This window comes from Sinocyclocheilus grahami, unplaced genomic scaffold (genome assembly GCF_001515645.1).
Source record: "Sinocyclocheilus grahami isolate Dianchi unplaced genomic scaffold, SAMN03320097.WGS_v1.1 scaffold3.1, whole genome shotgun sequence".
NCBI classification, from domain to species: Eukaryota; Metazoa; Chordata; class Actinopteri; order Cypriniformes; family Cyprinidae; genus Sinocyclocheilus; species Sinocyclocheilus grahami.
The window spans coordinates 45,266-69,536 of record NW_015505182.1 but is presented as its reverse complement, the minus strand read 5'-3'; the positions used below and the strand labels follow the sequence as shown (position 1 = coordinate 69,536).

The 24,271-nt window shown below is 38.3% G+C and overlaps 1 protein-coding gene across 2 annotated transcripts in view; it reads right to left on the bottom strand.

Moving 5' to 3' along the window:
- Window positions 1–21,989, bottom strand: part of LOC107556574 (leucine-rich repeat neuronal protein 2-like) — a 29,365-nt gene extending 7,376 nt beyond the window's left edge. Inside the window, exon 1 of one of the 2 annotated variants that reach the window (XM_016239742.1) lies at window positions 21,662–21,989. The gene's annotated coding sequence lies outside the window, so the exon portion shown is untranslated. Of the gene's footprint in view, window positions 1–4,903; window positions 4,967–21,661 lie in introns of those variants that run through there. The other variant, XM_016239820.1, reaches the window with a different exon arrangement.
- Between the last annotated feature and the right edge of the window lie 2,282 nt (window positions 21,990–24,271).

Here is a 24,271-nt window from a genome sequence, read left to right as displayed (position 1 = left end):
TGTTGGTGGTATCTCCCGCTCACTCTCTTTCTCTCTCTCTCTCTCTCTCTCTCTCTCTCTCTCTCTCTCTCTCTCTCTCAGTCCCCAGAAGTCTCTTCTGCAATTCTTATTCTTACCAGTAAACACTGTATAGGCCTTATATTGATTTAGGGTATCATTCAATGAGAACAGATGGCACCACAGAAAGCCAGCAAGCCTATTCATTACTGCATTCCCATCAAAATGCATCTGCTTCATCAGAAACGAGATGTCTTTGCTTATCATGTAACATCCATTAATTAGAGCTGAAGCAGCAAATGAGATGACTTGCACCCACTATTGTAAGTACGACCTCGGCACGCACGACCACAAGACCGTGGCACATCGTCATTTGGATCTCCTCTGACAAGCATGCAAAAATCTGACATGCAGGCCAGCTATGACCACACGGCCCAATTAAGCTTTGAGTTGCCAGAATTATCAGAGCACGAGGACCCTCTGGCTTCGCCCCAAAACATGGTGACTGTAATTTTACCGAATATCCAGCAGAAGTGTTACGATGACGCAAAGCTGACATGCATACATTTACTTATGTAAAAACCAGCTGTGATTCGGGCACTTCTGATGCATTTCTGTGGAACGCATCGAATACATAAACCAGCATAAACCGTAATAGCGTTTAATGAGGTCTAAATTGGTCTGTGACATCTTCGAATGAGCTGATCCTATTAGCGACCAATAGCTTTTTAGAAGATGGAATTGGATTTTCTTGCACAAAACAGCAAACCTTCGGAGAGTTTTCATTTCTTGGAGCTTGTAATATTGATAAGTCTCTGAGGAACGCGGGCTAAGAAGCCTACAGCCAACAATTTATTAAACATATTTGAATTAATGACGATGATTGAATTAATCTTTGAGTAAAGTGCAGTAATTCACTTTCATGAGATGTAGTGAGGGTTTGAGAGCATGTTGATTGGTTTTGGGAGAGAGAGCAGATGTACTGCATTACCTCGATGCTTGATTGTATGCTGTTGTCAGCTATGCTGTTGGCTAACTGTGGAGATAAAAGAGCGTAAGTGGTGATTAAAAGCTTTAATCCAGACTCAGCAGGCCTGGGCATGAATATGAAAAGCCAATGCTGATATACGTTTTGTAATGCAGCACAAAAATATATACTATTGACTATAATGATCGGCCTGTTTAAACAGTAAAATGACTGCAGTAGGCCTACTGTATGTAATTTAGCATTGCATTATAGTGGGTAATTGACCGAAAGATGCATGAGAGGTAGCTGGAGGTTTCTAAAATATTACATTTTTCTTCTGTCATGTAGTCTTTGCTCAAATATGGCAATTGCTCTAAGCGCTTTCTTTTTCTTTTTCTTTTTTGGTAACAATACACATAACGTGTTAAATGTTTCAGCTACCTAAAATATATTACTGAAATAGATTATTCTTTAAACAAAAAAAAGTCAGTGAATGGCTGTCTCTGAACACCAATCAAAACAGCTTTGATAATCAGAAATGCTCTCTTTCTGTCAGTCATTCATGTTTATGGACAACAGTTTGACTGACACCCTTTCAAAAGTTACTAATATGTGTACTTTAGGTACTATGTACCCTTTATGGGTACATAAGGTACAAAGGGATAGCTTTTAAAAAGGGTATAACGCTCCCAGTGACCGCTTTTGTGTGTTTTCTTCTAAAAGTGTAAGGTGGGTTTTGGACAGAGGTTCATGTGGTTGGGGCAGTGTAAATTTTTGTCTTGAACAATTCAATCTATCCCTTGAGCTCAGTCTATCTAGGATCCCAGGAGATAGTTGTTTGTAATGCCTGCTCAAATAAAAACTAAAAACATAACATTTGACAGTGCAAAGCTAGGAGATTAATTTGATAGAAGCATGCTATCTGCTGCACAGTTAGCTTGCAAAACTGTATGTTACAAAAGACATTACTGTTTGTGATAATTCAGACAACAAATGTCATAAAGCTTTTTTGCAGGTCTTCTAATCAGGCACTGAGTAGAGTGTGCATTACTTTTACATTGGCCATGGTTCTGGAAGTATTTTTCCCCATATGGATTTAAAAAATATGTCTTTAAGAGTTGTGAGCCATGAACAAAACCAACCAGCTAAAAGGTGATTCATTACATTGTAAACTGTGATTTGAAGTAAAAAATTGGAATTGGAAAATTGGTGAAAAGACAAAAGACAGCTGTGATAAGTAAAGAACTACAATCTGAAGCATTGTGAATGACATAGTCAAATGAAGGAGAAATATAAAACTGTTGATTATAGAAACAATATGATATTTTATATTTATTCCAACATATGCATATTATGCAAACATAATCGTTTAAAGGGATAGTTCACCCAAAAATGAAAATTCTGTCATTAATTACTCACCCTCATGTTGTTCCAAACCCGTAAGACCTTCGTTCATCTTCATCTTCAATATCCACAAATTAAGATATTTTTGATTAAATCTGAGAGCTTTCTGACTCTCCATAGACAGCAACGCAACTACCATGATCAAGACCCAGAAATCTAGTAAGGACATGGTAAAATAGTGCATGTGACATCAAGAATACTAATAATAATAAGCTGCGAGAATACTACTAATAATAAAGACGTTATTTTTGTTTTCTTTGTGCACAAAAATTATTCTCGTAGCTTCGTAAAATTAAGATTGAACCCCTGATGTCACATGGACTATTTTGTCAATTTTCTTCGTACCAAGATTTTCTTCCTGGACCTAGAATGTGGGAGTACCCTTGCTGTCTATGGAGGGTCGGAGAGCTCTCGGATTTCGTCAAAAATATATTAATTTGTATTCTGAAGATGAACGAAGGTCTTACAGGTTTGGAACGACATGAGGGTGAGTAACTAATTACAGAATTTTCATTTTTGGGTAGTAGTTGGAGTAGCATTTGAGTGGGTGAGCACTGAAGAGTTATTTTTGCCACATTTACTGATTGGTGTAGAATCATAGGTGATGAAGATTTTACCAGGAATTCCTCTGTTAAGATAATGTGGAATAATAGTTTGATGGCTTCAGCAAAAGCATTCACCGCCGGTTAACAAGTCATTCTACTTTAAAGGTTTATACGTTATCATCTAAAATAACCAGACTGTTGCTCTCTCTTTTCGAGCTCTAAACACCTTAAACAGAAGTGATCAATAATGTTATTTGTCCCCAAATCACTTTGGGGTTCTAAACTGACTCAACTCAATGCCCAAATGGAAGTATTCAGGACAACTCAAACCTAAAACTAATACGCTTATAGCACTGTTGCAAATCACATAAAATATTACCGATAAAATTGGCATAATCACAAATAACGTTATTGATCAATTCTGTTTAAGGTGTTTGGAGCTGGAAATTGGAAGCACGGCGGCCTTCTGGCTTGGTAGGAGGCCACATGGGATGTCACAACACCACTGTGAGTTTTAAAAATGTCATCTTGGTTCGTTTCAGGCGACAGGTCTGCAGGAGCTTTTGGCTGCTTTGTTGTAAAGATCAAACGGCAAAGGAACGGTCCTGAGACTGAGCCCCAGCATGAAAGAGAGAAGAGCTTCACCTTGCTGTGACACTGTTGAGGTAAGTCTGCCACTGCAGCATATCACATACACACATTTCCTGCATTCGGTAGACTCGCCAGCTGTCACCTGGCTCACACAACATGGTCTGTGGAAGATTAATGAAGAAATCTGTCTGGGTCAGAGCAAGCGTGTTTATCAACTCACCAAGATATGAGGGCTAACCGTCAAAGGCTAATTAAACACAATTATTAATCATTACTGCACGTCGGGCTTTGCAGCAGAAATTTTCAACCAAGGCTGCTCTCGACAAGATGAATCAAATCCTTCCCACATCATGCTGAAATTACACAGAAGGCTGCTGGATTGCCGCACACGGCCCCTGTCTGAAGCCTCCAACATTTGACAGCACTACATTTTACCATGACTGCCCAGTAATGAGCTGACATTCTCTGGAAGAAAGGAGATTAGTCTTAACTGCCACCACACACAATGGTTTAAAGATACAACTCTTTAAAACTAATATGACTTTTTGCATTTGAGTGGCAACACATTTTAAAATGTGCTCTGGAATGAAAAACATGCCCTGCATTTATTTAATGGTCAGAAATCATTCTAAAATGCTGATTTGATGCTTGTTACCAATAGTATTTGCCTGTTTACTACCACTCGTAGCATGAAATAAACCTGAATCAGAAGTTATTTTGAAAGATAGATACTGGACTGCTTACTGTAACGTATCCACCACCATGTAATCACTGTTTCAAAGACCGTTCTGAATTAAGAGGTATTGATGATTAATTATCTGTAAAGTCTTAAGACATTGATGTGTTACTGATTGAAGACTGGTCTGTCACTGGGTTATATTAGCCCAGAACGATCCGGAACAACACTCAACTTGGATATGCTATAGTATAGAAAGAAAAATACACTTTGGTCTTTATTCAGCGAGTGCATTTGCTTTAAAAATGTTAAAATTCATTATATTACATTACATGCTTTCCTTTATTCAAGGGTAGATGTGACATACTCGCCTGAAGCAACACAGGGCACAGTGCATCCTTAACCCTGATGTATAATGATTAAATTTTTATTGTTTCTTTTGGAACAGACTCCAGTGTTAAGCAGGGAAGCTGGACCTGGATCAGTGCTATTAACAGTTCAGTGGTGCTGCACATAATGATAATGAGGGCAGATCTAATTGCAGCAAGGCTGGTATGCCACCCGCAGATGTCTCACCTACGACTGACCTGCTGTCCGCAGTCATGCTGCGATATGTATCTTTTGCATGCCATAAAAGCTGTTGGAATATGGGTGTCTATTTCCACACTTTTAGTTCTGCAGTGTGACTTGGCCGACAGTGTGTAATGGCACTGTTGATCAGACCTTGTAGCCGGCCGGCCTCCAGTGAGTCAGCTTGCCTGTCCTTTCTTATCGCCTTTAATCCCGTCTTTTGGAGGAAAAGAAGGAAAAACCAGTGGAGAAAAATCCATACCCATCCAGAAGGACCATCCTCATGGCTTGTGCCTCAGAAGAGCCACAGGGATCGATGGCATTTGTGTAATTGGCTGGCCAAGGGTCTCTGGGACTCCTCACAGTGTAATTTCTGCTCTCTTTTTTTCTCTTGGGAGAATTGATCACCATGTCAGAAGATTCACCTAACAGAGTGCAAGAGGTGACAATTTGTTTCTTCAATGTGCTTCATTCCTTCATTCTGCACACAGGGTGATTTTCGGAGGGTAGTGCTTTTAGAGAATGTGACTCAGAAAACACTATGATTTTAACCAGACTCTGCCTTCTGCAAATTCACATCGATTAGAGCAAGATTGCGGGGCTTTCAGAAAAAATAACATGGTTTAGCCAGAACATGCTTAAAAGCAGCATCAAATTGGTTATGATGGTAAAAGTTTATAGATCGCATTTTATCAATCACGAGATGGATTTGCAAGTTGGCTTTGCTGCACTTTTACTGGTGTTTATATAATTTATTTATTTATTTTTGTACATTACCATTCAGAAGTTCAGAAATTAAATTAATACTTTTATTAAGCAAGGATGCATTAATTTGAATAAAAGTGACAATTAAGACATTTATACTGTTAAAAAGATTTCTATTCCATATAAATGTTGTTCTTTTGAACTTTATTATTCCTCAAAAAGTCCCCAAAAATGTATCATGGCTTTTATAAAAATCGCAGCAACGGTTTTCAACATTCATAATAATAATAAATGTTTCCTAATAATAATTATGATATAATAATTGTAATTACATTAAATTAATAACACATTATATATTATAATAATTATAATAAATTCAATAATTATAAGAAAAATGAGCATTATCAGAATGGTTTCAGTTATTTATATTGAACAGTTATTTTAAATTGTAATATGTAATATGTTATAAATGTACATTAATAATACATTTAGCTTTGACGAGCATAAACGATATATAAAATCTACAAATTAGTATATAGTTATATTGGTTATAAATGTTATATATTTTTTGCTTCCTATTCCTATTTTCCATTTACTTTATCCACTATATTCCACTATAGAAATTAAAAGAATTCAAAAAGAGATTTCTAAAATAGATTGTGAGTTTGAGCTGAGGTTTTCTGTATAAATGTTTGTTTAGGAATCATACACCACACCAAAGTGATTCCAAACTAACCAGTAAAATCAGATTGGTTATGCATCTACCAAACAAAATCGCTTTCTGCGTTATTAAACCTTCTGTTCGCTCAATCACACTTTTGATGCTGTCATTTGGTAATGATAGCCAAACCCTAGTCAATGTTCATCTGTTGTGCTAAGCAGCATTCATGCTAGAGGAGTTCTCCCTGACTCTAGTGCTTATAGCTCTCTGTGCCACCTGCTAGCGGTAAGCATTGGAGATTTATTCAGTGCGATTTGAGTGGGACTCCACATGGAAATGAAGATGACAAAGAAAACAGGGGAGGTGAATGGGGGTGAGACCGCTTTATGTCCGCAGCATTCAATTAAATGCAAATGTTCCTCTCCAGTGCTCGGTGAGAGGGGGCATCTGAGGGCTCTCTCTCTCACTCATTCACTCTATCTGCATCTGTCTCTCTTTCTCTCGCAGCGCTCTCTAGAAATGTCAAAGCTGTCACTCAGATGCTTCTCCATCCTCTGATCAGCTATTATGCGAAGGGACATTTGACTACTTTCCATTGGCCATAGTACAAAACATGCCAAAGGGAAGGTTTATAGAAATGTTAGCTCACAGAGGGGCTTCGTGGAGGAATGATGGGAGAAGGAGATCAGAAGATCGCTAACTTAATAATGTTGCAAAGTGGAGTAATCTGATAATATATTTCCTATCTCACAGCATCTGCCCTGTTTTTCTTCTGTGCGCATATTGTGTGCCACATAGTTTAACCAGCATTACTAATATGCACAGTGCTGTAGTATATGTGATTTTTCAAATCTGTTTTCCCATTTGATTACCCTGCTGAATAACTGCTGGCAGAAATGACAGTCGAACAATCTGCTTGACCTATTTCTCACATTGAACCAATTCCAGCAGCTCCTAGAAAACTTAAACTTAAAAAAAAAATGGTTAAAACTTTAACGTAAAAGTCCATAGCTCATTTTCCATGCCTACTGCTTCCTCATATATTATGGATGCAGTTCCTGGATTTAAAGAGGACACCAGTTTTAGTTCACCCTCTGTATGCATGTGTTACAGGCGAAGAAATCCTTGGGCACTGACTCACCGCAAACTCTCACTGACCCGCCAGAAACTCACCGGTTAGTAATACCTATAACAGAAGACATATGGGAATTCTCCATTTCATCTGCTTTTAACCATGGCCTTCAGTAAGAATTTTTGATGAGGTCTTAAGTCAGAAATGTAAATGGGAAGCTTTGATCTATACATGTATGTTCCTGGCACTTTAAGTGATTAGGGTACAAATACAAAGGGTTTAAATTACATACTTTTTAAACTTTTTATTATTATTATTATTATTAACAATTAGTCAGGGGAAAGGGGCTGCTTAGCATTCTAAAAAAGCTCATTATTAGTCTAATAATTGAGAAAATAGTTATTTTTGTGAGAGCATTAAATATGTTTTGGTATATAAAACGAATTTACAATTATTATTGTAAAAAGGTTTTTGTTAAGCATAATATCAATTCAATTAAATGCAATTGTTTGATACAGTCAAGAAAGTAAGACCTCAGCGTTGTTATTGTTAACTATAAACTATTAAAAATAAAAACTGAAAATTATTATTTTTGGTCTAATGTTTTGGTAATTAAGTTGGCTTAATGCTTAACTATTAATTTTTTACAACAATTAATGCAAAGCATAATATGAAAGAATAAAATTAACCTGGTGGACCATGATGGACTTGAGTGCTTATGTGCATTGTCCATTTAATATCAATTCAATGAATTCTGTCAAAGTTATGGCAAAAAATAATTAAAATTTTAATTACTGGATACAAGGTCAAAGACTTCTAAAACCTCAGTGTTAACTATGAAAAATAATAATAGAAATAAAGCTGAAATTAAACAAAAATATAAATGTTAGATGAAAAACATAAACCTGAATGAAAATTAGAAATGTAGAAACTAACTGAAATCAGTTGAAATACTAAAATTATTTATACCATTTAACAAAGTGCCTCTTTCTTAAAGGACTGGGGTTCTATGAATATGAATAGGAGTGAGAGGGTGTTTAATCTTTAAAACACTTCTGTAAATAAGAGGCAGCAAGAATCACAAGAAGATGCTGGATTAGAACATGATAAAGAGGGAGAGAGAAAAGCGTTGGATTCGAGACAGGAGTTGCTTTCTCATCATGGTGGCTTACAGAGCTGCGTAAGTGTCAGCGTGTTTGTCGTCCTCCCCGACTGCTGGTAAAGAAAGAAGTAGCAGACCTAAATAGCCATTAGTGTGCTAAGCTTGAGGGAGCATTTTAAATATGCAGTGAGGAAAAGCCTCGCACATTGCTAAGCAGCCTGATTTTGAGACCAAATCTTTCCTGCCTTATGGTCCTACATGAATGGCATGAGTGCACATTTTGTCAGTATGACTAAAAGTTTTATTTTAAACAGACAAATTGGGATACAATTATGCCTTATTTCAATTGTAATGCACTTTTCTGTTGCCATATCATTTTATATCGCCATTGGGCTTTTTTTATTTTATAAATCGCTAATATGTAGGCCTACACCTGAAGTTTTGAGGGTTATTTCCAGAATACATTTGCATATCTTGCTTAGAAAAATTTTATGTATGCGCTACCCTCAGTGGTTGAAGTGGGAAAAAAGAATTGCCGGTATTCATACCCCCCCCAGCCCCCCACCTTTATTTTAAATAAGTACTTTTTAGTCATTCACAATGTATGTATATTGTGACACTATACATACATTGTGAATGTATGTATAGTGTCACAATCAATCAATCAATCAATCAATAATTAAATAAAAGTCAAGCTGCGATTCCAAACAGGACCACAGAGGAGACACTAATCGCCTGCCTTTACTACTATACGGATCCATTCAGAATCGCTAAATTTCTGACCACCACATAATCAGCATTCATTATAACACTCTTGCTTTTAAAGCCAAATACACGCTGAAAATAATAATTTTACTGAAATCTGGACGCAAGTCAATATTCTCTCCGCAATCGCTGATGAAATCGGCCGTGTTTTCTCTGCATTAGAGCTGTTTTGAACTTACTGTTTGAATTCGTTACTGGATCCTTGGACTTTCCAGGAGTTTACCGGTTTAAAATGATGTGATCGCAAAAGCCTGCTTCTTTTAATTTTAAGATATTATTTTCATTATAAAGTACTGATTCAAATTGGTAATCAATAATTAATTATTATTCTATTATGCTGCGTGCCTCCCCTGACATGCTCACGTGCCCCACACACTCATTCACGTGATTGGTCGAGATGAGAGGCGATCCCACCTGGGTAGTGTGATTTATATAGTGTACTTTCTAATCATATATGGGATCATATAATCACCCAGACCCTGACGCTACTCTGAGTACCGGCAACATGTCAGAAGTAAAGGTACGCACAAAAAAGTGCAGGTACTCTAAAGGCTAAAATATAGAAGTGCCGGTACTGCGTACCAGTGTGTACCGGCCCACTTCAAGCTCTGGCTAGCCTAGCAGGAATGCTAATGCTAACTCTCTAGAAGTCTTTGGTTAGTATTCAGCTTGTTTTCTCCTTTTTCCAAATGTATGGCACATTTCAATTGACAAACCTGTGAGTATGTTTTCCTTTATTTTACTCAACACTTGCCTTTTACACGATAGGCCATTAAAGTGCCCGGCTCCTCAATCCTTCTACATGTCCAGCCATAAAGAGGACAGTAAAATGCTCTGGCCCTGACCCTGCTTGTATTTGTCTACACATCAATAAAAGCCGGATAGATCTCTGCCGACAGCCACATGGTACGAGCATTCAGTAAGATTTGTGTGTCGTGCCCCCCACGAATAAAACGCTAACCAGTATCGCATCAGTTTACATGTAGAGTCTTCTTTTTCTTTCTTTAGTCTGACTGTTTTGCATCTTCACTCTAATTGCTGAAAGGTCTTTGGGAAATCATCTTGGCACAATCCCCAAATGACAAATTAGTTTGCATTAGTGTGTGGATCCATCCAGATCCTTCCAATTACTTCCTGTATGTAATCAGACTTATTACAGAACCCTGCTGTGTTTGAGGGGGTTTTCATCATCTCAACATTGAAGGAGAAAATAAAGGTTTTGCGAAGTGTGGGAATACGCTGATCCAATTTTGGGCTTTTTATCGGCAATGAGTCTCCGTAAATCAGAGGAAGTTTAAGAAGGGAACTGTCTGCTTTTAATAAATGGCCTGGCCATAACTTTTCTTTGGGAAACAAGCGTATTGAAGAATATAATTTAATTTCTCGTTTAAATGGCTCAATGAAAGGGTAAGCGTGCTCAGAGGCAAAGGATGGCACATGAAATTAAATGGAAGTGGAGGAAGGTGGGAGTGTAAAATAGGGGGATGTCAGCATCAGGCATGTCATTTAAATCAATGCACTACCTATCAACACCAGCACGCTTTGCAACCGCAGATGTATCGCAGTATCTCCCTTTATAGGACTGCTCCACTTTCCTCTGTGGAGAACTGTAAAATCAACACTTTTTGAGTAAAACTGAAACTCCACAGAATTGGAAAAGTCATCATAAAATTTTAAAAGTACCCTGTGCCTTTGGACATTAATTTATTATTCTATTTGTTAATTTTTTTTAGCTGCCAATAGGCTTGCCATGATACTTTGATTTTGTCTTGCAGTATAAAAACAGCTGAAGAATCACAGTAAGTATTATTGTGGTAACATTCATGTTGTTTGAGTGTGCTGTTTCCTATTCTGTTGTTTAATTCTGTACAGTTTTAAAAATAAGAAGAATAATTATTTATTTAATATTTAATTATTATATTATATTTTAATATGCTGATTTGGTGCTTTAGAATCATTTCTTATTATCATTAATGTTCAAAATGAGAAATGTGAAACCATGTTACATTTTTCAAAATGACAAATTCTGATATTTTTTGTAACAATGTAAAATTCGTTACTGTCACTTTTGATCAATTCAATGCATCCTTGCTGAATCAAAAATGGAATTTATTTTAGGTAAAGGAGAGATGGCCTTAGATCAGTGGCCACTGTGTCATCTTATAAGGCAGACGAGGATATTAAAGCTGGCTGATTCACCTAAATATTTGATGAAAAATGAAATGCAGATGCTTGCTTCTGCGCTCCCTTGTAAAGTCCATATCTGCATTTGTTCAATCATGCACAAACAGAGTTACGTAAGTTTGTTTACACTTTTGGCCCAGAAGCTTAATGGACGTGCGTCTGATGGTCTGTGGAGACGTAAACATGTATTCGGCTAGCAAACAAGTGCTACTGCTCTTGCACGTAGAAGTCTCACTGAATGCGCAGCGACCCATCTCTTCCATTTCATCCATGCTCTTTGGCCACAAGGGGATGATGGGTTGTGCAAGCGCACGAGCATGTGCGTGCGATGATGGTGGTGATTAAAGACATCCATTCCTTTGGGAGATGCAGGGAGGAGTGCCACTTAGTCTCTCTGGGTGCAGATGGCCCGTGGCAGGATGGATCATGTCACATGGTGACAGGCGAAATGGGGGCAAGGTGTCCCCTCCCTGCTCTTCTGCGCTCGCTGTGTGACCTGTCACCAGCCATCGATGTCAGGTGTCGCTACAGGGATCGGACTGCTCATTAGGTTTGCCTCAATTTCCTCCACCTTCCTGCACCGAGAGGAACAACATTCAATTTGTGTCACTCGTTAAACGTTTTATTCCCACTGACACTCCACAGAGGGTCACTCTGCGCTCCTGCTCGCAATAATGGGAATTACTCATCTTTATAAGAAAGATTTGTATCGTTCCCAGAAAGAAATGCCACCCTCAAAGCGGGGAGACAGCATGTACACGAAGGTGAGAGCGTGTGGCCCCAAGTTGTTAACATTCGCTCATTCTGGGAGACCTGAGTATTACTGTCTGCTATCTAGGGAGGCTTTTAGCACTGTCCACTTGGTTTTCATTCTGGTGTGAACATTTTTGTGGTGGATAAATTTAGCTGACTGGCTACCTTGGTGCCGTCAGTGCAGCTTAAATCCTGTATCTCACTGTATTTGTGTGTCTTAAGCATGTCTTCTGGCAAAACCTGTTTTAGAATTAATATTCAGTTACAGTCTGATTGGTTACAGAGGGTTATCGTTTTATATAATAATATCTGGAGGCAGGTGGTGGGCTTTTTGTCAATTTATTGACACTATAAGATCAGCTGGTATATGTTAAGATGAGTTTCTTATGTAAATGTCACAACATTTCAGTTATACATTTTACGAAATATTCCTGCTAAATGTCACCTACTATGGAGGAATTTATATTAAATACTACAATTATGTTTCTTATCAGGAAATTAAGAGAAACAGTGGTTCACGAGGGGGAAAAAACCCTTCAAATTCTGATATATGCATGGCAACCTTGAAACGTGACTAACACTGTAATGGAAAACTCCGAAGTGAGACTGGCCATCCAATTTATGGATATCAGTGTGACCATTATGACTTAAATGGCCTTGGCTTGTGGGAATAATTGCATTTCTATGGTTGGGCGAGGGCATGTCTGAATGTGGTAATAAACATGCATGTTTTCCACTTTGGCTCAAAAGTAGGAGGGGATGTGAACATTATGCTTGAGTAAGACATGGACTAAAATAGCAGCTCTGGATAGTCATGCACATGGCAGGATGCCATACGAATATTGTCATTATTATGCGCCCTGCATATTTAGGCAGAAAGATGTATGTTTTATTTAGGATCAGTCTATACAAGTAAACTGTTTTATGCTTATACATTTTTTTTTAAATTGCTGAATTTTGAAGTGACTACTTACCATGAAGATGATGCAAATATATGCATGTCTGTTCACCAGTGGATGTTAAGAAATATGCTCTCTATGGAGGCCGTCACTGCCTTTTGCTCAACAATTAAAGGATGGCCTGATGGTGTGTGATAGTTTCAGGCCACTTGCAGGATGTGTTGCTTGCTGAGTTGACACATTGTTTTAATGTCTTGAAAACTTTGATGATTTGCATACATACAGTATGTCACTAAATCATGTCAAAGTTTATTTATTTATTAATTAGTTAGTTTGTTTCCAATAAATGCCATAAACGCCAGCATTTTTACTAGGGCTAGTAAATATATTTGCATGGCAAGTAGACCACATCATGTCTGACCGAGTCAGCAGAAGACTGACTGAAAAAATCATTGTCTTGAGCTCTGCTTTGCATAAGCCTTGATCTGCTATCATGTTGTCCTCTGTTTATGAGTCACTTCCTTTTAATTTAATATACTGGGGTACCTAATAAATAATTCAGCTGCATACCTTCTGATATTTCACAAATGCCTTGAGCCGCTGGAGCAGACAGCAGCCAGTCTGTCTTACTCTTCCATGTTAGGCCATTCTACAAGGAAAAGTCCATCTGTTCATTTAACTCCTGGTTTGTTTTTGGAACGGGCACCTTAATGAATGTTATTGACAAATTGTCCAAACATTTTGAAAGCTGAAGGCAAAAAAAATAAAACCAGGATGCCATATCTACTCAGAGTCCCACTTTTGTCTTTCTTTCCTTTTTTCTTTCTTTTGTTAATGAATTTCCAAGATGATCAGTTGCTCTGACAGTGCAATCTTCTCGCTCAGCCCGTCTGATGCTGTGATTAGTATTAATTGGACTGAGTCAAAAATGCAGCGATGACCCCGGCTAAGCTGCCTGTGAGAGCAATTAATGAGAAAAGATGCCTTAGTATTCATAACTGAGCTCGCTTGAGAAGACAGGAAGAAATTTTGCAGGACAAAGCAGACTATTTTTGTATTTTTTTTTCTAACGGCAGGCCTTTTTTTAATGAACTGTTCTATTGCTATAGGCGAGCAAGGATATATTTAAGAATTTAGGGGAAAGTATGCATAATGTGGTTATTGAGGCAAGTTCTTTTGACTTCCTCATTAAGAAAGACACTAATTTCTTTATTAAAAAAAAAAAAGTTTTATCACTCGTCAGCATGTCTTTTTGGTTTTTTCTGTGTTTCTGAACCACATTGCTAAAGTATGTTCTCACAAACTAAGCCTTCTTTTCTCTTGTTTGTAGGCAAATTCATTTTTCTGTATGTCCAAATGAGTTCAGATATAACACTCACAAATGACAGTGTGAATCAGACAACAAGCATTGTGAGTTGAAAACTGAAGTCATAAAAGATTTGATTCAACCAGCAGTGAGAGTAAACAATTTTCCACAAAATAGCTCAAAATCTTTATAGCTTGCTGCAGTAGAGGATAAGATTAAAAACTCATTGTCAAACCAAAGTTTTTCAACCAGAGTGACGTGTCATTGCTATTTTATGGTTTTTCTTATTTTGTGCTTTCTCTAAAATGACATTCATGCCTTTTAAGTCAGTGTAATGGGTGTGTTAACATCACGCATAAAAAAATGGCTTTTCAATTTCCTTAAAAACAATGATTTACAGTTCTAATAAAAAAATGTGGGTTAGGGTTATTATTATTCAAATATATATTGAAACCATCAAATATTTTTCAATATACATACTAAAAGAGCCATATTTAATGACCATAAAATATTTTTTCATTGCAGGTGTGAAAAAAGAAAACAGTCCGATGAAGAATAGTTTAACTGACCTGAGGTTTTGCTCTTTTCTGGTAAGTCTACAGTGTACGAAAAAACAACAACATTGTTGTGTTGAGCTACAAAATGAAATGTTAATGGCCGACTGTTTGATAAATCTCTTCGGTTTGTTTTACTGTCAATGTTTGCGTTCATCATCACGCTGCAAGATGGCAGACTGATGTATTTGCTTATTCACAGATATGCCCTTGAGGCTTGTGAGCAGTGCTCTGTCTTCACCTCCTTCTTCGGACATATCCGTACCACTCTCAGCACAAAACATATTCATCTCAGACAGCAGTGTGTACTATATGCCTATGCGGATATGATGCCCAACATACTTGCTCTTATTTGTCTTTATGTAGGGTTGCCTGTAAGGCTATGAATTCATATGAGCTACACAGAGGAGACATCACATCCCGGTCCTGGCTTTCACTTTGATTCAATTTGATTTCTTAGCTCCTTTAGCTGATTTGTTTGTATATATGTTTACAGAAATGCAGTGCACAGACAGAGCAGTGAGTCTGGGTGCGTGTGCGGTGATGGTCTGTGTTGTGACAGTGCAATTTTTTCTTTCTCTTTGAGACCGATGTCTGTGATCTTTCCTGCCCTGAGTTCATCTGCCCTCTTCAGCGAGCACAAGAGGTGAAGTCCAGCAGCCCTTTTGACCCCATTACGCATATGCTCACTCACATTTGTGCATATCCGCACATATACACGTGGCTCATTTGCTGTATTCCTGTTTCCCATCAGTCAGGAGTGAGCCCTTGCCCATGGATAACCGAGCCAAGCCTGCTTTTTAGATAGAGAGAGAATAGGGAAGAGGAATGGAGAAGTGTACCTTAAGATGAATATCTAGGCTGCTGTGAGATTATGCACATAAAAAAAGCAACTGGGAATCAACTTGAATGTGGACAGACCTTGTGTGCTTGTCATGGTTGGGAATCATACAGAAAAATCTATTCTGATCACTTAATCATTCCATTAATTATTTTTTAGTACTTTCCCCTCCCAAAATTTCACCCAAACTAAACCAAAATATGGAACAACCAACTAAACTATTGTTTTAAAGGTTTTGGAAAGACGTCTGTTATGCTCACCAAGCCTGCATTTATTTGTTACAAATACGGTTAAAATAGAAATATCAGAAACATTGTGAATATTGTAATGATATAAAACAACTGTTTTTCATTTGAATATATTTTATAATGCAATTTAGCCTTTTCCTGTGATGGCAAAGGTGAATATTGAATTTTGTGTTAAATGTGATACTTTTAACATTTATTTGAAGAAGAAATCTTCTGGGACATTATAAATGTCTATATACAAACTCAAAACTAAAATATTCTCTTTTTTTCTTCCATATACAGTGGGCACGGAAAGTATTCAGACCCCCTTAAATTTTTCACTCTTTGTTATATTGCAGCCATTTGCTAAAATCATTTAAGTTAATTTTTTTTCCTCATTAATGTACACACAGCACCCCATATTGACAGAAAAACACAGAATTGTTGACATTTTTGCAGATTTATTAAAAAAGAAAAACTGAAATATCACATGGTCCTAAATATTCAGACCCTTTGCTCAGTATTTAGTAGAAGCACCCTTTTGATCGAATACAGCCATGAGTCTTTTTGGGAAAGACGCAACAAGTTTTTCACACCTGGATTTGGGAATCCTCTGCCATTCCTCCTTGCAGAGCCTCTCCAGTTCTGTCAGGTTGGATGGTAAACATTGGTGGACAGCCATTTTTAGGTCTCTCCAGAGATGCTCAATTGGATTTAAGTCGGGTCTCTGGCTGGGCCATTCAAAAACAGTCACAGAGTTGTTGTGAAGCCACTCCTTCATTATTTTAGCTGTGTGCTTAGGGTCATTGTCTTGTTGGAAGGTAAACCTTCGGCCCAGTCTGAGGTCCTGAGCACTCTGGAGAAAGTTTTCGTCCAGGATAACCCTGTACTTGGCCGCATTCATCTTTCCCTCAATTGCAACCAGTCGTCCTGTCCCTGCAGCTGAAAAACACCCCCACAGCATGATGCTGCCACCACCATGCTTCACTGTTGGGACTGTATTGGACAGGTGATGAGCAGTGCCTGGTTTTCTCCACACATACCGCTTAGAATTAAGGCCAAAAAGTTCTATCTTGGTCTCATCAGACCAGAGAATCTTATTCAGGTGTTTTTTAGCAATTTTTGACATTCAGTAACCATTAACAGAACGAAAATTGTAAAACTCATTCATTTCCGGTATTGTTTCAAAACCTTTTTTCCAGCTATGAAAAGTTCTTGATTCCCAACCCTGGGAAAAATTCCCACTCTGTCGTCATGTACCACATATAAACTTTACATTTCTTTTTTAGGAGTTTTAGATTTTAGTTTTTAGGACATTCATGGAATGATGATAAGTTAAACAAGACGTCACACGCACAAATCTTAACTTGGTTTGAGGCTCTTGCGTGTCATTGTCAACCATATGGAACGAGAGCCATTTGCATGTGGTAAATAGCACAAGACTGTTTCCTTTGTAGCAGATCAATAAACATAATCAACCCTGCCGTTATAGTCAAATGGGCATGTCTTTGCAACAGCAGATATATCTGCTAAGCAGCACCTAGCCTGTCTCAACTTCTTAATGATAGAAACATCTGCCCTCACTGAAGACTCATCTGTAGGGGGACGGAGGGATGTGCTGCATAAATTTTCTCCCATCACTCACCCTTCCTTCCACAGTCTCGCCTCTGTATCTCTTTCTCACACTCAGAGGCATCTGTTCTGTCACACCCTTCGCCTCATTAGCGATGCTAACACGAGGAGGATTTAACAGATGTTTATGACAAACCAGCTCACACTTACCTGCAGGATAAAGACATTAAAAGACCTACAAGATCACACAAGCTTCAAAGCCAGCACAAAGCGGCGGGATAGCGGGCCGAGGAGCTAGAGCATTGTGTTTGTATTTGCAAGGTAACCCTTAGTAATTGTTTGCAGCTGTACAGTCAGCCCCTAGTGTTTTTATTTTTAGAAAGCAGAGCCGTGGCAGCGTTTCGCCCTTCGGTGGGGGGTTCTTTATGGAGTCAATATAATGCCACATATATATGCAAAATAATAAAGTTTTGCAAAAGAAAATGAAAGTATTGAGAAAAAATAAATGTGCTTTTTGTGAACAAAAATAAAGAATTGCAAAATATAAATGAAACCGCACAAAAGCAATACATATTTTCCATGGCCATATCTACTAAATTATTTGCAACGCTGCTTTTATTTTGCGTTTCAGTCAAAATTGAGCTTGCGATACCGTGAGCTGCTTCTCGGACCGATGAAGTCACTTCCAGGGAGGCATGCCCAGGCCTGTTGTACACGCCCCCGTCCCTTGACTCCACCCCCATGTCAAAACAGTGCCAGAAAGCGAGACGCGCAGAAACGTGAAGCCAAAGGGAAAAACATCTATATTTTGCAATTCTTTATTTTTGTTTGCAAAACTTATTTTTTTCTCGCAATACTTCATTTTCTTTTGCAATTCTTTATTTTTGTTAGCAAAAAACATTTATTTTTTCTCAATACTTTTATTTTCGTTTGCAAAACTTTATTTTCTTTTGCAAAACTTTATTATTTTTGCATATACAGTATATGTGGCATTACATTGACTCCATAGTTCTTGTCTTATGCTCAACGTGAAGTGGTTGTTGACAGTGTTCAGTAGGTCTGGACTTCTGCCGCTGTCACCTTTGAAAAACATTGGAATGGACTCTTTAAAAGGCAATTATGAGCAGACCGCAGTGGTCAAGTGTGTTATTCTATAGGTGGAATCAGTTTGGGAACATGTCAAGTAGGAGTGTTTGTGATTACAGTTTGTTCTTGAAGAGTAACTGAACATATTTTCTTTAGAATCATATCTTTTGTATGATATGATCATATGTGTATAGATAGAAAAATAGATGAATAAATGGATTGATAGCTTATTTGTGTTAAATATATTCGTTAATTTATCACTAATTGGCCAGTTAGTAACTCAAGAAGGAACCACTCCAACCGATTCAATAAACCAGCTTAATTCAAATCAGTTACTCATGAGTTTGAGTCTAATTGAATGAATCATAGCTCATGTGAGTCATTGGTATTTTAATGGGCAACTCTCGCTTTTTTCTTGCTACTTGTACATTATTTAGCTTTAGAGTCATTGTTTGAATCCACTTTGGATCAATTTTTTTTCTTTTCTCATGGAGACAGAGTATGAGCTGAGCTCAAATAAATTGCATCTAATTTAGATTGCCTTTGGATCTATCTAGCAGTGGTCAAGTGTGTTATTCTATAGGTGGAATCAGTTTGGGAACATGTCAAGTAGGAGTGTTTGTGATTACAGTTTGTTCTTGAAGAGTAACTGAACATTTTCTTTAGAATCATATCTTTTGTATGATATGATCATATGTGTATAGATAGAAAAATAGATGAATAAATGGATTGATAGCTTATTTGTGTTAAATATATTCGTTAATTTATCACTAATTGGCCAGTTAGTAACTCAAGAAGGAACCACTCCAACCGATTCAATAAACCAGCTTAATTCAAATCAGTTACTCATGAGTTTGAGTCTAATTGAATGAATCATAGCTCATGTGAGTCATTGGTATTTTAATGGGCAACTCTCGCTTTTTTCTTGCTACTTGTACATTATTTAGCTTTAGAGTCATTGTTTGAATCCACTTTGGATCAATTTTTTTTCTTTTCTCATGGAGACAGAGTATGAGCTGAGCTCAAATAAATTGCATCTAATTTAGATTGCCTTTGGATCTATCTGAGATGTGAAGCATGATAACGGTTGATTTAGAGAACAATCGCTGTGAGCATTAAGAAATCAAGACATCTGAGGATTCAAAGTGGATGTGAGTTTAACAAATTAGTTTTCAGAACAAGCAAAAGAACTTAAACTAAAAAAAGAACATAATTTACTATCTACTGCATATAGAGCACATTGGGACTGTCAGTCTAGCTAAATCATTCATTAGGAGCATTTCAAGGGTCATGGTATTTTTCACTGAATTAAATTTAAAAAGCCATGCATCAGAATTTATTGTTGCAGGTAAACATACTCTGTTGGGTTGGATTGGGTTAAGTTTGCCTCGTAAAAAGGACATCTTGAGTAGTTAGGAACTATATAAGCCACTAAATGATGAGGAACTGTAAAGATAATAATGTTTACAGTGATGCACTGTCAGAGACCGTAGAGCTCCCTCATGCAAGAAAGTGTATATTTGCATTCAGTAATCATGTCCATACACAGCACTGAGGGCTAATCAACATTGCGATAAACAAACTATGCAATTATCTTTCCAGTCTAGTTGTCAGGACAAGTCATGTGTTTAATTTCTTGGTACGACTTATTAAGAATTTATTCATTGACGTCTGGGTGCATTTTTATGAGCTGTCAGAATATTTTTCATCGCAAATTGGATTGTGATGTTGTGTCATCAACATCCCATGTACAAAACTCATTTAGGGCTATTTTATTCATTTATGAGGAAATGTGTATCTTTAGGGGACGAAAATATTAGTCTATAATATAATAATAATAATAATAAAAACTTTATTTTAGTCAACGTGAGCTTTTGTTAATGCACTTTCCTGGTCTCAGTTTGCACAATTCATTGGACGTGTTTTTCCAAATTATATAATCTTTTAAAGCATGTAGCAAACTTGCCTCTGAAATTGAAACTACTTTCCTTTTTGGCTGACGTCACCAAGTCCCTCAGTACTTTTATTTTTCAAACCCTCCTTTCCAACTTTTTTTGGCTCTATTTCTCCTTTGCAGAGTAAAACAGGTTGCGATCTGCTTTTCACCTTAGCTTTAAAAACGTGTGCGTTTCCTTTGCGGTCCCTCTAATAATTGTTTTAGTTGAACTCTATATTTATCCACAAACAAGCAACAACCACACAGACATTTTACAAAATACATATGAGCATCATCTAATGTATTTATCACACCCAATCTGTCCTCATTGCACTCTCTCTCTCTCTATCTCTCTCTCTCTCTCTCTCTCGGAGCCGCATAATGCACCGGACACCTGCCAACACTCTCACGTGTGTTGGTCCAGTCTTCCAGGATGACACCCACACGCGCACGCGTCCTCCCCACACATGAAGAGGCATTGAAGGATTAGCACCGTTAGCTGACACTCCTCAGAGGAAAGAGTGTGGAGGAGGACAACAACAATAGGCTTGCTGTGGAGAAGCAGAGCGCGCACGCTAGCTTCTGCAAATTCAACTGCGACAGCAGCACGGCCACGGATAGCAACAGCAGGGAGGAGGAAGAAGAGGGAGGGAGAGTTTCTGGATGCTGATCACTTCAATGAAATGACAGATGCGTGCCCCCACATTCACACAAACGCGCACGCACACTGCGTTATCCTTATTTTCGCAAAGCTCTGGCTGTGGAATTTCAATGCGACATGAAGCGTCTCTCTCTCTCTCTCTCGCTCTCTCTCTCTCTCGCTCTCTCTCTCTCTCTCTCTCTCTCACACACACACACACACACACACGCGCACTCTCTCTCTCTCTCTCTCTCTCTCTCTCTCCTTAGCCAAGCTAATGTGTGAGTCAGTGCTACTCTCTCCCGATGTGCTCTGCATGCTGACCATAACTGCCATGCAGCGTGGAAAAGTCTCGACCTGTCAGTGCAACGCACAACTTGAGCCGCGTTTCAAACTATCGACACCAGATCTTGTGACACAACACCACACGATTAATTCTTAAATATCGAAGAATTACCTGCTTATGTTGATTCCTGACAGGTTGTTCTCTGCTGGAATAATTTTCTGCCCTTTCTTGTGTCAACACCACTAGAAAAGCATCTGCAGTGCGCGTTCAAATGCAACGCGTAAAAATTTCGGTCTTGAGAGAAAATGATAAACTTCCCTACCGTTAATAGATGGGCCATTTCAGTGTACATCTCGGTCTCTTCTTCCTCTTTTTCTTCTTTCCTTTTTGTTGTCACGTTTTTTTCTCGTTTTCCTTCTTGAGGTTAGTCAGTCAACCTGTATCCTCTCTTAGATTGTGTATTAGCGCACCGCCCAGAGTCTCATGCAGACGCTTTGTACGCACCTGCCTTAAACTCAGCTCTATTTCTGACACTGTGTAGGCGATCTACAGAGGACGTATCTGGGTGTTCTCCGATCTGTCTCTCTCTCTTGTCTGTGTGTGGCTGTTGCTGTCAGTGGCTTGCGTACTTGAGCAAGAGACAAGTGGAGGCAGGCAGATCTCTCTCTCTCTCTCTCTCTGCCCTTACCGTAGCCACACCTCCTCCTTTTAGAAGTCTCCCATTCTTGCCCCCAACCCCTTTGCAGACTGCTCTATTTTTCCTTCTCTCCTTCATTTCTTTCTCACAGTCAGAACAGTATATGAAACCTGTTATTTCCTTGTCACTTGCCCCTTGATTTTGTTTGGTTAATGGAATGCTTTCATAGGCCTTGCAGACATATCCAGTCACAGTTCCTGTTTCCTGTGGACAAGGGATGACATGTAATGGCCAGATTGGATTGAGCACCACTGGGTTAGAGCTTTTTAAAAATCACTAACCTGGGAGCAAAATTGGTGTTTCTGTACAATCTCATTTGTGTGTTTTCATACGATTTGCTCATGCCTCACTGAAGGTTGGGGTTAAGTTTTATCTCTGCCCATCAGTCAGTCAGTCAGTCAGTCAAAATTTAAGGTCAAAATGACCTCTTTTAGTTAAAAATAGTGTATAAATTGGAATTATTAAATGCATTATCAATTCAATTCTGAACAACTCGCATCCTAGATGTCTAACAAGCCTGTTCTGACTTAAGGTCATTGCACATGGAGTCCGAAATTTTCATATGCGGTTTTTAGTTTTTTCCGGATTCGTCATCCTTTCCTATCAAAATGCTTGCTACGAATGTGAAAACGCAGAAAATCGAACCTGATCCTATTTTTTTATGACGGACGAAAGTTTCGGAGGCAGTGTGTAAATGTGATTGACACAACGTGAGGTCGTATTTATTTTTTAATGTGCGAAAATTTCAGATGAGAATTTCGGACTCAGTGTGCAAAGACTTTTAATTGTGCTATACCTTTTTTAATTATCAAATTTAGTTGATGTTTTTTTCCAGTGCAGAATTTCATAAATCACAAAAAAAATCCTGTAGACCTCCATAAAACAATTCTGATTTTTTTCTTTTTTTCTTTTAGTCAAGACTTTGTCAAGCCAACATTCGAAGCAAGTCTTAATGAATTTTCCTTTTCAAGATACTGTTATATCAGTATAAAGGCGTGCCGACCAACTGTATGATTAAGTTAGTCTATATGAGCCATACATAGTCAATGCTAAACAATATTTTCACCAGGCATGCTGTTTTAAATTTCAACGAGAGCCCGAGAGCAGAGCCTTCCTCAATTTAGAAGCATTTCACAAGTTTTCTTGTGATAATGAATTTTTTATTCCCATCTCTAGCATGATAAATGGATATGTCTATGGCATGTCTACAGGAATATCCATTATGCGGTGCCGTGACACGACGCTTGGATCGGCACTGTAGAAAATGCTCACACGACCAGCTTTGACATCAATTAAACAGCCTTACAGCTCAGGGGCATGTGGAGCAGCCAAATGCTCGTCTCCGCGAGGACACATCACCCTGGAGGGCCGGATCAGAGCGTAGGAGGGATCACAGTTCACTAAGTCCCTTTCTGTGGCCAAAATGGCACAATGATTTGTCCTGTGCCAGTTTGTGTGTGAGTGTTTGATCGATAACCCATGCCTTGCCATCATTATTCTGATTCTATTTAAATGGATGAGAGGAGGCAGGCAAAGAAAAGAGAACGGGGTGGTGGAGGGTGTAATATGAAGCGTGAGTCTGAAGACTGAAGAGCGTGGAAATTGAATGGCAGTGGATCCAGGGCCAAGCTCTTGAAGTGGCAGAGTTTTATCCCAGGACTCTCCTATAACCATACAGTGGGTACGGAAAGTATTCAGACCCCCTTAAATTTTTCACTCTTTGTTATATTGCAGCCATTTGCTAAAATCATTTAAGTTAATTTTTTTTCCTCATTAATGTACACACAGCACCCCATATTGACAGAAAAACACAGAATTGTTGACATTTTTGCAGATTTATTAAAAAAGAAAAACTGAAATATCACATGGTCCTAAGTATTCCGACCCTTTGCTCAGTATTTAGTAGAAGCACCCTTTTGATCTAATACAGCCACGAGTCTTTTTGGGAAAGATGCAACAAGTTTTTCACACCTGGATTTGGGGATCCTCTGCCATTCCTCCTTGCAGATCCTCTCCAGTTCTGTCAGGTTGGATGGTAAACGTTGGTGGACAGCCATTTTTAGGTCTCTCCAGAGATGCTCAATTGGGTTTAAGTCAGGGCTCTGGCTGGGCCATTCAAGAACAGTCACAGAGTTGCTGTGAAGCCACTCCTTCGTTATTTTAGCCGTGTGCTTAGGGTCATTGTCTTGTTGGAAGATAAACCTTCGGCCCAGTCTGAGGTCCTAAGCACTCTGG